Source organism: Rhinoderma darwinii, chromosome 1 (assembly GCF_050947455.1).
Source record: "Rhinoderma darwinii isolate aRhiDar2 chromosome 1, aRhiDar2.hap1, whole genome shotgun sequence".
Lineage (NCBI taxonomy): Eukaryota > Metazoa > Chordata > Amphibia > Anura > Rhinodermatidae > Rhinoderma > Rhinoderma darwinii.
In genome coordinates this window covers 410914227-410929755 of record NC_134687.1, presented here as the reverse complement: position 1 = coordinate 410929755, position 15529 = coordinate 410914227, and the positions used below count along the sequence as shown (strand labels likewise).

Genomic DNA, 15529 nt, shown 5'->3' with positions numbered 1-15529 from the left:
TTATAGAGAATCCTACACCACTGCCTTACTCCTGGGTACCTCAAAGGGGGATATCTCTATATTTTCAAGATCAAGCAAGTAAAAGGGTCTTCAAGGACTTCTTTTTGCAACACTGTAAGCATAAACCAATAAATACAAGACGGAAATGGACAAGAAACAGTTCTAATCTTTCAATTCAACATCCCCAAAAAATCGACTCTTAACATGTTTGTTTTTGCTACCAAACTGGAGAGGCAGAGATTGTTTGTAAGTCAGGATGGCCGAGTGGTCTAAGGTGCTGCGTTTAGGTCGCAGTCTCCCCTGGAGGCGTGGGTTCAAATCCCACTTCTGACAGCTCATCTTTTCTTAAACATTCTTCGCAGTCATGCCGTCAGTGTTGGTGAAATATCAGTAAAAAAATGATGTCGGTATACGCCCCAAAACATTAGACTCTTCAGATAACTGTTTCTGCATCCAATCTTTAAAAATTGCACTTTTGTGTAGGTTAGGATGACCGACCGGTCTCTCTTGAATTTGTGGATTTAAATCCCACTTTTGAACACTCATATTTTCTTAGCATGATATAATGTCAGGTCTAAGACTCATAAAGTAATGACGCATTTTCCTTGAGCTCCTCCGCTATCCTGGTAAAATCCTCGCCAACTCCCTGTAAAGACTTCTACAGACTCAACACCAGACCTGGGACAATTCTGCATTCAGTACTATTGAGTGATAGTGCAGCTATTCTGTTGCCCAATTTCTATGCAGCTGAGTACGGCGATGAGAGGAGTCCTTTTGCTAATAGCATTTACCCACTGCAACCGTGTAAGTTGTGGCAATATTTGAGACACGGGGCCACATCCTGGGCCTGGCTACAGAACATGGCCTAGCTCCACTACTGTGCACTCCATAGCTCCAAGAGACCAGCCCGAGCCACTTATATACATGTGGCTTTGTATTAGTGGGAGTTTGGAGCCAAATTAATTCTAGCACTTGTAAAACTGTCAGAGAAACCCCATCCCTGACGAACACCTGCAGAACACACCAGTTACGCGGCTTAATCTAAATTCTGATAAAGAGAAGTGCTCCACACCCAACAGTCAGGTGCAGTAGATACCTTTTTTAGTACCACGACTTTCACAACGCTCCTTTCTGCCAACTTTTTTAACCTTGATCATATTCTCTACCAACTCTAAATTCTCATGATCCCCATATCTCTAACAGGACCCTAAATATAAGTGAACAATGTAAAACAATTCATATCCCTCTGCTTACTTGAGTGAATGTTATAGAGAATCCTACACCACTGCCTTACTCCTGGGTACCTCCCAGGGGGATTTCTCTATATTTTCAAGATCAAGCAAGTAAAAGGGTCTTCAAGGACTTCTTTTTGCAACACTGTAATCATAAACCAATAAATACAAGACGGAAATGGACAAGAAACAGTTCTAATCTTTCAATTCATCATCCCCAAAAAATCGACTCTTAACATGTTTGTTTTTGCTACCAAACTGGAGAGGCAGAGATTTTCTGTAAGTCAGGATGGCCGAGTGGTCTAAGGCGCTGCGTTTAGGTCGCAGTCTCCCCTGGAGGCGTGGGTTCAAATCCCACTTCTGACAAGCTCATCTTTTCTTAAACATTCTTCGCAGTCATTCCGTCAGTGTTGGTGAAATATCAGTAAAAAAATGATGTTGGTATACGCCCCAAAACATTAGACTCTTCAGATAACTGTTTCAGCATCCAATCTTTAAAAATTGCACTTTTGTGTAGGTTAGGATGACCGACCGGTCTCTCTTGAATTCGTGGATTTAAATCCCACTTTTGAACACTCATATTTTCTTAGCATGATATAATGTCAGGTCTAAGACTCATAAAGTAATGACGCATTTTCCTTGAGCTCCTCCGCTATCCTGGTAAAATCCTCGCCAACTCCCTGTAAAGACTTCTACAGACTCAACACCAGACCTGGGACAATTCTGCATTCAGTACTATTGAGTGATAGTGCAGCTATTCTGTTGCCCAATTTCTATGCAGCTGAGTACGGCGATGAGAGGAGTCCTTTTGCTAATAGCATTTACCCACTGCAACCGTGTAAGTTGTGGCAATATTTGAGACACAGGGCCACAACCTGGGCCTGGCTACAGAACATGGCCTAGCTCCACTACTGTGCACTCCATAGCTCCAAGAGACCAGCCCGAGCCACTTATATACATGTGGCTTTGTATTAGTGGGAGTTTGGAGCCAAATTAATTCTAGCACTTGTAAAACTGTCAGAGAAACCCCATCACTGATGAACACCTGCAGAACCCACCAGTTACGCGGCTTAATCTAAATTCTGATAAAGAGAAGTACTCCACACCCAACAGTCAGGTGCAGTAGATACCTTTTTTAGTACCACGACTTTAACAACACTCCTTTCTGCCAACTTTTTTAACCTTTATCATATTCTCTACCAATTTTAAATTCTCATGATCCCCATATCTCTAACAGGACCCTAAATATAAGAGAACAATGTAAAACAATTCATATCCCTCTGCTTACTTGAGTGAATGTTATAGAGAATCCTACACCACTGCCTTACTCCTGGGTACCTCAAAGGGGGATATCTCTATATTTTCAAGATCAAGCAAGTAAAAGGGTCTTCAAGGACTTCTTTTTGCAACACTGTAAGCATAAACCAATAAATACAAGACGGAAATGGACAAGAAACAGTTCTAATCTTTCAATTCAACATCCCCAAAAAATCGACTCTTAACATGTTTGTTTTTGCTACCAAACTGGAGAGGCAGAGATTGTTTGTAAGTCAGGATGGCCGAGTGGTCTAAGGTGCTGCGTTTAGGTCGCAGTCTCCCCTGGAGGCGTGGGTTCAAATCCCACTTCTGACAGCTCATCTTTTCTTAAACATTCTTCGCAGTCATGCCGTCAGTGTTGGTGAAATATCAGTAAAAAAATGATGTCGGTATACGCCCCAAAACATTAGACTCTTCAGATAACTGTTTCTGCATCCAATCTTTAAAAATTGCACTTTTGTGTAGGTTAGGATGACCGACCGGTCTCTCTTGAATTTGTGGATTTAAATCCCACTTTTGAACACTCATATTTTCTTAGCATGATATAATGTCAGGTCTAAGACTCATAAAGTAATGACGCATTTTCCTTGAGCTCCTCCGCTATCCTGGTAAAATCCTCGCCAACTCCCTGTAAAGACTTCTACAGACTCAACACCAGACCTGGGACAATTCTGCATTCAGTACTATTGAGTGATAGTGCAGCTATTCTGTTGCCCAATTTCTATGCAGCTGAGTACGGCGATGAGAGGAGTCCTTTTGCTAATAGCATTTACCCACTGCAACCGTGTAAGTTGTGGCAATATTTGAGACACGGGGCCACATCCTGGGCCTGGCTACAGAACATGGCCTAGCTCCACTACTGTGCACTCCATAGCTCCAAGAGACCAGCCCGAGCCACTTATATACATGTGGCTTTGTATTAGTGGGAGTTTGGAGCCAAATTAATTCTAGCACTTGTAAAACTGTCAGAGAAACCCCATCCCTGACGAACACCTGCAGAACACACCAGTTACGCGGCTTAATCTAAATTCTGATAAAGAGAAGTGCTCCACACCCAACAGTCAGGTGCAGTAGATACCTTTTTTAGTACCACGACTTTCACAACGCTCCTTTCTGCCAACTTTTTTAACCTTGATCATATTCTCTACCAACTCTAAATTCTCATGATCCCCATATCTCTAACAGGACCCTAAATATAAGTGAACAATGTAAAACAATTCATATCCCTCTGCTTACTTGAGTGAATGTTATAGAGAATCCTACACCACTGCCTTACTCCTGGGTACCTCCCAGGGGGATTTCTCTATATTTTCAAGATCAAGCAAGTAAAAGGGTCTTCAAGGACTTCTTTTTGCAACACTGTAATCATAAACCAATAAATACAAGACGGAAATGGACAAGAAACAGTTCTAATCTTTCAATTCATCATCCCCAAAAAATCGACTCTTAACATGTTTGTTTTTGCTACCAAACTGGAGAGGCAGAGATTTTCTGTAAGTCAGGATGGCCGAGTGGTCTAAGGCGCTGCGTTTAGGTCGCAGTCTCCCCTGGAGGCGTGGGTTCAAATCCCACTTCTGACAAGCTCATCTTTTCTTAAACATTCTTCGCAGTCATTCCGTCAGTGTTGGTGAAATATCAGTAAAAAAATGATGTTGGTATACGCCCCAAAACATTAGACTCTTCAGATAACTGTTTCAGCATCCAATCTTTAAAAATTGCACTTTTGTGTAGGTTAGGATGACCGACCGGTCTCTCTTGAATTCGTGGATTTAAATCCCACTTTTGAACACTCATATTTTCTTAGCATGATATAATGTCAGGTCTAAGACTCATAAAGTAATGACGCATTTTCCTTGAGCTCCTCCGCTATCCTGGTAAAATCCTCGCCAACTCCCTGTAAAGACTTCTACAGACTCAACACCAGACCTGGGACAATTCTGCATTCAGTACTATTGAGTGATAGTGCAGCTATTCTGTTGCCCAATTTCTATGCAGCTGAGTACGGCGATGAGAGGAGTCCTTTTGCTAATAGCATTTACCCACTGCAACCGTGTAAGTTGTGGCAATATTTGAGACACAGGGCCACAACCTGGGCCTGGCTACAGAACATGGCCTAGCTCCACTACTGTGCACTCCATAGCTCCAAGAGACCAGCCCGAGCCACTTATATACATGTGGCTTTGTATTAGTGGGAGTTTGGAGCCAAATTAATTCTAGCACTTGTAAAACTGTCAGAGAAACCCCATCCCTGACGAACACCTGCAGAACACACCAGTTACGCGGCTTAATCTAAATTCTGATAAAGAGAAGTGCTCCACACCCAACAGTCAGGTGCAGTAGATACCTTTTTTAGTACCACGACTTTCACAACACTCCTTTCTGCCAACTTTTTTAACCTTGATCATATTCTCTACCAACTCTAAATTCTCATGATCCCCATATCTCTAACAGGACCCTAAATATAAGTGAACAATGTAAAACAATTCATATCCCTCTGCTTACTTGAGTGAATGTTATAGAGAATCCTACACCACTGCCTTACTCCTGGGTACCTCCCAGGGGGATTTCTCTATATTTTCAAGATCAAGCAAGTAAAAGGGTCTTCAAGGACTTCTTTTTGCAACACTGTAATCATAAACCAATAAATACAAGACGGAAATGGACAAGAAACAGTTCTAATCTTTCAATTCATCATCCCCAAAAAATCGACTCTTAACATGTTTGTTTTTGCTACCAAACTGGAGAGGCAGAGATTTTCTGTAAGTCAGGATGGCCGAGTGGTCTAATGCGCTGCGTTTAGGTCACAGTCGCCCCTGGAGGCGTGGGTTCAAATCCCACTTCTGACAGCTCATCTTTTCTTAAACATTCTTCGCAGTCATTCCGTCAGTGTTGGTGAAATATCAGTAAAAAAATGATGTCGGTATACGCCCCAAAACATTAGACTCTTCAGATAACTGTTTCAGCATCCAATCTTTAAAAATTGCACTTTTGTGTAGGTTAGGATGACCGACCGGTCTCTCTTGAATTTGTGGATTTAAATCCCACTTTTGAACACTCATATTTTCTTAGCATGATATAATGTCAGGTCTAAGACTCATAAAGTAATGACGCATTTTCCTTGAGCTCCTCCGCTATCCTGGTAAAATCCTCGCCAACTCCCTGTAAAGACTTCTACAGACTCAACACCAGACCTGGGACAATTCTGCATTCAGTACTATTGAGTGATAGTGCAGCTATTCTGTTGCCCAATTTCTATGCAGCTGAGTACGGCGATGAGAGGAGTCCTTTTGCTAATAGCATTTACCCACTGCAACCGTGTAAGTTGTGGCAATATTTGAGACACGGGGCCACATCCTGGGCCTGGCTACAGAACATGGCCTAGCTCCACTACTGTGCACTCCATAGCTCCAAGAGACCAGCCCGAGCCACTTATATACATGTGGCTTTGTATTAGTGGGAGTTTGGAGCCAAATTAATTCTAGCACTTGTAAAACTGTCAGAGAAACCCCATCCCTGACGAACACCTGCAGAACACACCAGTTACGCGGCTTAATCTAAATTCTGATAAAGAGAAGTGCTCCACACCCAACAGTCAGGTGCAGTAGATACCTTTTTTAGTACCACGACTTTCACAACACTCCTTTCTGCCAACTTTTTTAACCTTGATCATATTCTCTACCAACTCTAAATTCTCATGATCCCCATATCTCTAACAGGACCCTAAATATAAGTGAACAATGTAAAACAATTCATATCCCTCTGCTTACTTGAGTGAATGTTATAGAGAATCCTACACCACTGCCTTACTCCTGGGTACCTCCCAGGGGGATTTCTCTATATTTTCAAGATCAAGCAAGTAAAAGGGTCTTCAAGGACTTCTTTTTGCAACACTGTAATCATAAACCAATAAATACAAGACGGAAATGGACAAGAAACAGTTCTAATCTTTCAATTCATCATCCCCAAAAAATCGACTCTTAACATGTTTGTTTTTGCTACCAAACTGGAGAGGCAGAGATTTTCTGTAAGTCAGGATGGCCGAGTGGTCTTATGCGCTGCGTTTAGGTCACAGTCTCCCCTGGAGGCGTGGGTTCAAATCCCACTTCTGACAGCTCATCTTTTCTTAAACATTCTTCGCAGTCATTCCGTCAGTGTTGGTGAAATATCAGTAAAAAAATGATGTCGGTATACGCCCCAAAACATTAGACTCTTCAGATAACTGTTTCAGCATCCAATCTTTAAAAATTGCACTTTTGTGTAGGTTAGGATGACCGACCGGTCTCTCTTGAATTCGTGGATTTAAATCCCACTTTTGAACACTCATATTTTCTTAGCATGATATAATGTCAGGTCTAAGACTCATAAAGTAATGACGCATTTTCCTTGAGCTCCTCCGCTATCCTGGTAAAATCCTCGCCAACTCCCTGTAAAGACTTCTACAGACTCAACACCAGACCTGGGACAATTCTGCATTCAGTACTATTGAGTGATAGTGCAGCTATTCTGTTGCCCAATTTCTATGCAGCTGAGTACGGCGATGAGAGGAGTCCTTTTGCTAATAGCATTTACCCACTGCAACCGTGTAAGTTGTGGCAATATTTGAGACACAGGGCCACAACCTGGGCCTGGCTACAGAACATGGCCTAGCTCCACTACTGTGCACTCCATAGCTCCAAGAGACCAGCCCGAGCCACTTATATACATGTGGCTTTGTATTAGTGGGAGTTTGGAGCCAAATTAATTCTAGCACTTGTAAAACTGTCAGAGAAACCCCATCCCTGACGAACACCTGCAGAACACACCAGTTACGCGGCTTAATCTAAATTCTGATAAAGAGAAGTGCTCCACACCCAACAGTCAGGTGCAGTAGATACCTTTTTTAGTACCACGACTTTCACAACACTCCTTTCTGCCAACTTTTTTAACCTTGATCATATTCTCTACCAACTCTAAATTCTCATGATCCCCATATCTCTAACAGGACCCTAAATTTAAGTGAACAATGTAAAATATTTCATATCCCTCTGCTTACTTGAGTGAATGTTATAGAGAATCCTACACCACTGCCTTACTCCTGGGTACCTCCCAGGGGGATTTCTCTATATTTTCAAGATCAAGCAAGTAAAAGGGTCTTCAAGGACTTCTTTTTGCAACACTGTAATCATAAACCAATAAATACAAGACGGAAATGGACAAGAAACAGTTCTAATCTTTCAATTCATCATCCCCAAAAAATCGACTCTTAACATGTTTGTTTTTGCTACCAAACTGGAGAGGCAGAGATTTTCTGTAAGTCAGGATGGCCGAGTGGTCTAAGGCGCTGCATTTAGGTCGCAGTCTCCCCTGGAGGCGTGGGTTCAAATCCCACTTCTGACAGCTCATCTTTTCTTAAACATTCTTCGCAGTCATTCCGTCAGTGTTGGTGAAATATCAGTAAAAAAATGATGTTGGTATACGCCCCAAAACATTAGACTCTTCAGATAACTGTTTCAGCATCCAATCTTTAAAAATTGCACTTTTGTGTAGGTTAGGATGACCGACCGGTCTCTCTTGAATTCGTGGATTTAAATCCCACTTTTGAACACTCATATTTTCTTAGCATGATATAATGTCAGGTCTAAGACTCATAAAGTAATGACGCATTTTCCTTGAGCTCCTCCGCTATCCTGGTAAAATCCTCGCCAACTCCCTGTAAAGACTTCTACAGACTCAACACCAGACCTGGGACAATTCTGCATTCAGTACTATTGAGTGATAGTGCAGCTATTCTGTTGCCCAATTTCTATGCAGCTGAGTACGGCGATGAGAGGAGTCCTTTTGCTAATAGCATTTACCCACTGCAACCGTGTAAGTTGTGGCAATATTTGAGACACGGGGCCACATCCTGGGCCTGGCTACAGAACATGGCCTAACTCCACTACTGTGCACTCCATAGCTCCAAGAGACCAGCCCGAGCCACTTATATACATGTGGCTTTGTATTAGTGGGAGTTTGGAGCCAAATTAATTCTAGCACTTGTAAAACTGTCAGAGAAACCCCATCCCTGACGAACACCTGCAGAACACACCAGTTACGCGGCTTAATCTAAATTCTGATAAAGAGAAGTGCTCCACACCCAACAGTCAGGTGCAGTAGATACCTTTTTTAGTACCACGACTTTCACAACACTCCTTTCTGCCAACTTTTTTAACCTTGATCATATTCTCTACCAACTCTAAATTCTCATGATCCCCATATCTCTAACAGGACCCTAAATTTAAGTGAACAATGTAAAATATTTCATATCCCTCTGCTTACTTGAGTGAATGTTATAGAGAATCCTACACCACTGCCTTACTCCTGGGTACCTCCCAGGGGGATTTCTCTATATTTTCAAGATCAAGCAAGTAAAAGGGTCTTCAAGGACTTCTTTTTGCAACACTGTAATCATAAACCAATAAATACAAGACGGAAATGGACAAGAAACAGTTCTAATCTTTCAATTCATCATCCCCAAAAAATCGACTCTTAACATGTTTGTTTTTGCTACCAAACTGGAGAGGCAGAGATTTTCTGTAAGTCAGGATGGCCGAGTGGTCTAAGGCGCTGCGTTTAGGTCGCAGTCTCCCCTGGAGGCGTCGGTTCAAATCCCACTTCTGACAGCTCAACTTTTCTTAAACATTCTTCGCAGTCATTCCGTCAGTGTTGGTGAAATATCAGTAAAAAAATGATGTCGGTATACGCCCCAAAACATTACCCAAAACATTAGACTCTTCAGATAACTGTTTCAGCATCCAATCTTTAAAAATTGCACTTTTGTGTAGGTTAAGATGACCGACCGGTCTCTCTTGAATTCGTGGATTTAAATCCCACTTTTGAACACTCATATTTTCTTAGCATGATATAATGTCAGGTCTAAGACTCATAAAGTAATGACGCATTTTCCTTGAGCTCCTCCGCTATCCTGGTAAAATCCTCGCCAACTCCCTGTAAAGACTTCTACAGACTCAACACCAGACCTGGGACAATTCTGCATTCAGTACTATTGAGTGATAGTGCAGCTATTCTGTTGCCCAATTTCTATGCAGCTGAGTACGGCGATGAGAGGAGTCCTTTTGCTAATAGCATTTACCCACTGCAACCGTGTAAGTGGTGGCAATATTTGAGACACGGGGCCACATCCTGGGCCTGGCTACAGAACATGGCCTAACTCCACTACTGTGCACTCCATAGCTCCAAGAGACCAGCCCGAGCCACTTATATACATGTGGCTTTGTATTAGTGGGAGTTTGGAGCCAAATTAATTCTAGCACTTGTAAAACTGTCAGAGAAACCCCATCCCTGACGAACACCTGCAGAACACACCAGTTACGCGGCTTAATCTAAATTCTGATAAAGAGAAGTGCTCCACACCCAACAGTCAGGTGCAGTAGATACCTTTTTTAGTACCACGACTTTCACAACGCTCCTTTCTGCCAACTTTTTTAACCTTGATCATATTCTCTACCAACTCTAAATTCTCATGATCCCCATATCTCTAACAGGACCCTAAATATAAGTGAACAATGTAAAACAATTCATATCCCTCTGCTTACTTGAGTGAATGTTATAGAGAATCCTACACCACTGCCTTACTCCTGGGTACCTCCCAGGGGGATTTCTCTATATTTTCAAGATCAAGCAAGTAAAAGGGTCTTCAAGGACTTCTTTTTGCAACACTGTAATCATAAACCAATAAATACAAGACGGAAATGGACAAGAAACAGTTCTAATCTTTCAATTCATCATCCCCAAAAAATCGACTCTTAACATGTTTGTTTTTGCTACCAAACTGGAGAGGCAGAGATTTTCTGTAAGTCAGGATGGCCGAGTGGTCTAAGGCGCTGCGTTTAGGTCGCAGTCTCCCCTGGAGGCGTGGGTTCAAATCCCACTTCTGACAGCTCATCTTTTCTTAAACATTCTTCGCAGTCATTCCGTCAGTGTTGGTGAAATATCAGTAAAAAAATGATGTTGGTATACGCCCCAAAACATTAGACTCTTCAGATAACTGTTTCAGCATCCAATCTTTAAAAATTGCACTTTTGTGTAGGTTAGGATGACCGACCGGTCTCTCTTGAATTCGTGGATTTAAATCCCACTTTTGAACACTCATATTTTCTTAGCATGATATAATGTCAGGTCTAAGACTCATAAAGTAATGACGCATTTTCCTTGAGCTCCTCCGCTATCCTGGTAAAATCCTCGCCAACTCCCTGTAAAGACTTCTACAGACTCAACACCAGACCTGGGACAATTCTGCATTCAGTACTATTGAGTGATAGTGCAGCTATTCTGTTGCCCAATTTCTATGCAGCTGAGTACGGCGATGAGAGGAGTCCTTTTGCTAATAGCATTTACCCACTGCAACCGTGTAAGTTGTGGCAATATTTGAGACACGGGGCCACATCCTGGGCCTGGCTACAGAACATGGCCTAACTCCACTACTGTGCACTCCATAGCTCCAAGAGACCAGCCCGAGCCACTTATATACATGTGGCTTTGTATTAGTGGGAGTTTGGAGCCAAATTAATTCTAGCACTTGTAAAACTGTCAGAGAAACCCCATCCCTGACGAACACCTGCAGAACACACCAGTTACGCGGCTTAATCTAAATTCTGATAAAGAGAAGTGCTCCACACCCAACAGTCAGGTGCAGTAGATACCTTTTTTAGTACCACGACTTTCACAACACTCCTTTCTGCCAACTTTTTTAACCTTGATCATATTCTCTACCAACTCTAAATTCTCATGATCCCCATATCTCTAACAGGACCCTAAATATAAGTGAACAATGTAAAACAATTCATATCCCTCTGCTTACTTGCGTGAATGTTATAGAGAATCCTACACCACTGCCTTACTCCTGGGTACCTCCCAGGGGGATTTCTCTATATTTTCAAGATCAAGCAAGTAAAAGGGTCTTCAAGGACTTCTTTTTGCAACACTGTAATCATAAACCAATAAATACAAGACGGAAATGGACAAGAAACAGTTCTAATCTTTCAATTCATCATCCCCAAAAAATCGACTCTTAACATGTTTGTTTTTGCTACCAAACTGGAGAGGCAGAGATTTTCTGTAAGTCAGGATGGCCGAGTGGTCTAAGGCGCTGCGTTTAGGTCGCAGTCTCCCCTGGAGGCGTGGGTTCAAATCCCACTTCTGACAGCTCATCTTTTCTTAAACATTCTTCGCAGTCATTCCGTCAGTGTTGGTGAAATATCAGTAAAAAAATGATGTCGGTATACGCCCCAAAACATTAGACTCTTCAGATAACTGTTTCGGCATCCAATCTTTAAAAATTGCACTTTTGTGTAGGTTAGGATGACCGACCGGTCTCTCTTGAATTTGTGGATTTAAATCCCACTTTTGAACACTCATATTTTCTTAGCATGATATAATGTCAGGTCTAAGACTCATAAAGTAATGACGCATTTTCCTTGAGCTCCTCCGCTATCCTGGTAAAATCCTCGCCAACTCCCTGCAAAGACTTCTACAGACTCAACACCAGACCTGGGACAATTCTGCATTCAGTACTATTGAGTGATAGTGCAGCTATTCTGTTGCCCAATTTCTATGCAGCTGAGTACGGCGATGAGAGGAGTCCTTTTGCTAATAGCATTTACCCACTGCAACCGTGTAAGTTGTGTCAATATTTGAGACACGGGGCCACATCCTGGGCCTGGCTACAGAACATCGCCTAGCTCCACTACTGTGCACTCCATAGCACCAAGAGACCAGCCCGAGCCACTTATATACATGTGGCTTTGTATTAGTGGGAGTTTGGAGCCAAATTAATTCTAGCACTTGTAAAACTGTCAGAGAAACCCCATCCCTGACGAACACCTGCAGAACACACCAGTTACGCGGCTTAATCTAAATTCTGATAAAGAGAAGTGCTCCACACCCAACAGTCAGGTGCAGTAGATACCTTTTTTAGTACCACGACTTTCACAACACTCCTTTCTGCCAACTTTTTTAACCTTGATCATATTCTCTACCAACTCTAAATTCTCATGATCCCCATATCTCTAACAGGACCCTAAATATAAGTGAACAATGTAAAACAATTCATATCCCTCTGCTTACTTGAGTGAATGTTATAGAGAATCCTACACCACTGCCTTACTGCTGGGTACCTCCCAGGGGGATTTCTCTATATTTTCAAGATCAAGCAAGTAAAAGGGTCTTCAAGGACTTCTTTTTGCAACACTGTAATCATAAACCAATAAATACAAGACGGAAATGGACAAGAAACAGTTCTAATCTTTCAATTCAACATCCCCAAAAAAATCGACTCTTAACATGTTTGTTTTTGCTACCAAACTGGAGAGGCAGAGCTTTGCTGGAAGTCAGGATGGCCGAGTGGTCTAAGGCGCTGCGTTTAGGTCGCAGTCTCCCCTGGAGGCGTGGGTTCAAATCCCACTTCTGACAGCTCATCTTTTCTTAAACATTCTTCGCAGTCATTCCGTCAGTGTTGGTGAAATATCAGTAAAAAAATGATGTCGGTATACGCCCCAAAACATTAGACTCTTCAGATAACTGTTTCGGCATCCAATCTTTAAAAATTGCACTTTTGTGTAGGTTAGGATGACCGACCGGTCTCTCTTGAATTTGTGGATTTAAATCCCACTTTTGAACACTCATATTTTCTTAGCATGATATAATGTCAGGTCTAAGACTCATAAAGTAATGACGCATTTTCCTTGAGCTCCTCCGCTATCCTGGTAAAATCCTCGCCAACTCCCTGTAAAGACTTCTACAGACTCAACACCAGACCTGGGACAATTCTGCATTCAGTACTATTGAGTGATAGTGCAGCTATTCTGTTGCCCAATTTCTATGCAGCTGAGTACGGCGATGAGAGGAGTCCTTTTGCTAATAGCATTTACCCACTGCAACCGTGTAAGTTGTGTCAATATTTGAGACACGGGGCCACATCCTGGGCCTGGCTACAGAACATCGCCTAGCTCCACTACTGTGCACTCCATAGCACCAAGAGACCAGCCCGAGCCACTTATATACATGTGGCTTTGTATTAGTGGGAGTTTGGAGCCAAATTAATTCTAGCACTTGTAAAACTGTCAGAGAAACCCCATCCCTGACGAACACCTGCAGAACACACCAGTTACGCGGCTTAATCTAAATTCTGATAAAGAGAAGTGCTCCACACCCAACAGTCAGGTGCAGTAGATACCTTTTTTAGTACCACGACTTTCACAACACTCCTTTCTGCCAACTTTTTTAACCTTGATCATATTCTCTACCAACTCTAAATTCTCATGATCCCCATATCTCTAACAGGACCCTAAATATAAGTGAACAATGTAAAACAATTCATATCCCTCTGCTTACTTGAGTGAATGTTATAGAGAATCCTACACCACTGCCTTACTCCTGGGTACCTCCCAGGGGGATTTCTCTATATTTTCAAGATCAAGCAAGTAAAAGGGTCTTCAAGGACTTCTTTTTGCAACACTGTAATCATAAACCAATAAATACAAGACGGAAATGGACAAGAAACAGTTCTAATCTTTCAATTCATCATCCCCAAAAAATCGACTCTTAACATGTTTGTTTTTGCTACCAATCTGGAGAGGCAGAGATTTTCTGTAAGTCAGGCTGGCCGAGTGGTCTAAGGTGCTGCGTTTAGGTCGCAGTGTCCCCTGGAGGTGTGGGTTCAAATCCCACTTCTGACAGCTCATCTTTTCTTAAACATTCTTCGCAGTCATTCCGTCAGTGTTGGTGAAATATCAGTAAAAAAATGATGTCGGTATACGCCCCAAAACATTAGACTCTTCAGATAACTGTTTCGGCATCCAATTTTTAAAAATTGCACTTTTGTGTAGGTTAGGATGACCGACCGGTCTCTCTTGAATTTGTGGATTTAAATCCCACTTTTGAACACTCATATTTTCTTAGCATGATATAATGTCAGGTCTAAGACTCATAAAGTAATGACGCATTTTCCTTGAGCTCCTCCGCTATCCTGGTAAAATCCTCGCCAACTCCCTGTAAAGACTTCTACAGACTCAACACCAGACCTGGGACAATTCTGCATTCAGTACTATTGAGTGATAGTGCAGCTATTCTGTTGCCCAATTTCTATGCAGCTGAGTACGGCGATGAGAGGAGTCCTTTTGCTAATAGCATTTACCCACTGCAACCGTGTAAGTTGTGGCAATATTTGAGACACGGGGCCACATCCTGGGCCTAGCTACAGAACATGGCCTAGCTCCACTACTGTGCACTCCATAGCTCCAAGAGACCAGCCCGAGCCACTTATATACATGTGGCTTTGTATTAGTGGGAGTTTGGAGCCAAATTAATTCTAGCACTTGTAAAACTGTCAGAGAAACCCCATCCCTGACGAACACCTGCAGAACACACCAGTTACGCGGCTTAATCTAAATTCTGATAAAGAGAAGTGCTCCACACCCAACAGTCAGGTGCAGTAGATACCTTTTTTAGTACCACGACTTTCACAACACTCCTTTCTGCCAACTTTTTTAACCTTGATCATATTCTCTACCAACTCTAAATTCTCATGATCCCCATATCTCTAACAGGACCCTAAATATAAGTGAACAATGTAAAACAATTCATATCCCTCTGCTTACTTGAGTGAATGTTATAGAGAATCCTACACCACTGCCTTACTCCTGGGTACCTCCCAGGGGGATTTCTCTATATTTTCAAGATCAAGCAAGTAAAAGGGTCTTCAAGGACTTCTTTTTGCAACACTGTAATCATAAACCAATAAATACAAGACGGAAATGGACAAGAAACAGTTCTAATCTTTCAATTCAACATCCCCAAAAAATCGACTCTTAACATGTTTGTTTTTGCTACCAAACTGGAGAGGTAGAAATTTTTTGTAAGTCAGGATGGCCGAGTGGTCTAAGGCGCTGCGTTTAGGTCGCAGTCTCCCCTGGAGGCGTGGGTTTAAATCCCACTTCTGACAG

At 42.2% G+C, this 15529-nt stretch overlaps 12 non-coding genes across 12 annotated transcripts; all 12 read left to right on the top strand.

The window, feature by feature from the left end:
* Window positions 1-250: 250 nt before the first annotated feature.
* On the top strand, window positions 251-333 carry TRNAL-UAG (transfer RNA leucine (anticodon UAG)). The gene has a single exon. It is a non-coding gene; the product is annotated as a tRNA-Leu (tRNA).
* A 1182-nt stretch (window positions 334-1515) lies between these two features.
* TRNAL-UAG (transfer RNA leucine (anticodon UAG)) lies at window positions 1516-1598 on the top strand. Its single transcript has one exon. It is a non-coding gene; the product is annotated as a tRNA-Leu (tRNA).
* Window positions 1599-2781: 1183 nt separating this feature from the next.
* Window positions 2782-2864, top strand: TRNAL-UAG (transfer RNA leucine (anticodon UAG)). The gene has a single exon. It is a non-coding gene; the product is annotated as a tRNA-Leu (tRNA).
* A 1182-nt stretch (window positions 2865-4046) lies between these two features.
* TRNAL-UAG (transfer RNA leucine (anticodon UAG)) lies at window positions 4047-4129 on the top strand. Its single transcript has one exon. It is a non-coding gene; the product is annotated as a tRNA-Leu (tRNA).
* A 2448-nt stretch (window positions 4130-6577) lies between these two features.
* On the top strand, window positions 6578-6660 carry TRNAL-UAG (transfer RNA leucine (anticodon UAG)). Its single transcript has one exon. It is a non-coding gene; the product is annotated as a tRNA-Leu (tRNA).
* Window positions 6661-7842: 1182 nt separating this feature from the next.
* TRNAL-UAG (transfer RNA leucine (anticodon UAG)) lies at window positions 7843-7925 on the top strand. Its single transcript has one exon. It is a non-coding gene; the product is annotated as a tRNA-Leu (tRNA).
* Window positions 7926-9107: 1182 nt separating this feature from the next.
* TRNAL-UAG (transfer RNA leucine (anticodon UAG)) lies at window positions 9108-9190 on the top strand. Its single transcript has one exon. It is a non-coding gene; the product is annotated as a tRNA-Leu (tRNA).
* Window positions 9191-10384: 1194 nt separating this feature from the next.
* TRNAL-UAG (transfer RNA leucine (anticodon UAG)) lies at window positions 10385-10467 on the top strand. Its single transcript has one exon. It is a non-coding gene; the product is annotated as a tRNA-Leu (tRNA).
* A 1182-nt stretch (window positions 10468-11649) lies between these two features.
* Window positions 11650-11732, top strand: TRNAL-UAG (transfer RNA leucine (anticodon UAG)). The gene has a single exon. It is a non-coding gene; the product is annotated as a tRNA-Leu (tRNA).
* Window positions 11733-12915: 1183 nt separating this feature from the next.
* On the top strand, window positions 12916-12998 carry TRNAL-UAG (transfer RNA leucine (anticodon UAG)). Its single transcript has one exon. It is a non-coding gene; the product is annotated as a tRNA-Leu (tRNA).
* A 1182-nt stretch (window positions 12999-14180) lies between these two features.
* On the top strand, window positions 14181-14263 carry TRNAL-UAG (transfer RNA leucine (anticodon UAG)). Its single transcript has one exon. It is a non-coding gene; the product is annotated as a tRNA-Leu (tRNA).
* A 1182-nt stretch (window positions 14264-15445) lies between these two features.
* TRNAL-UAG (transfer RNA leucine (anticodon UAG)) lies at window positions 15446-15528 on the top strand. Its single transcript has one exon. It is a non-coding gene; the product is annotated as a tRNA-Leu (tRNA).
* Window position 15529: the final 1 nt, after the last annotated feature.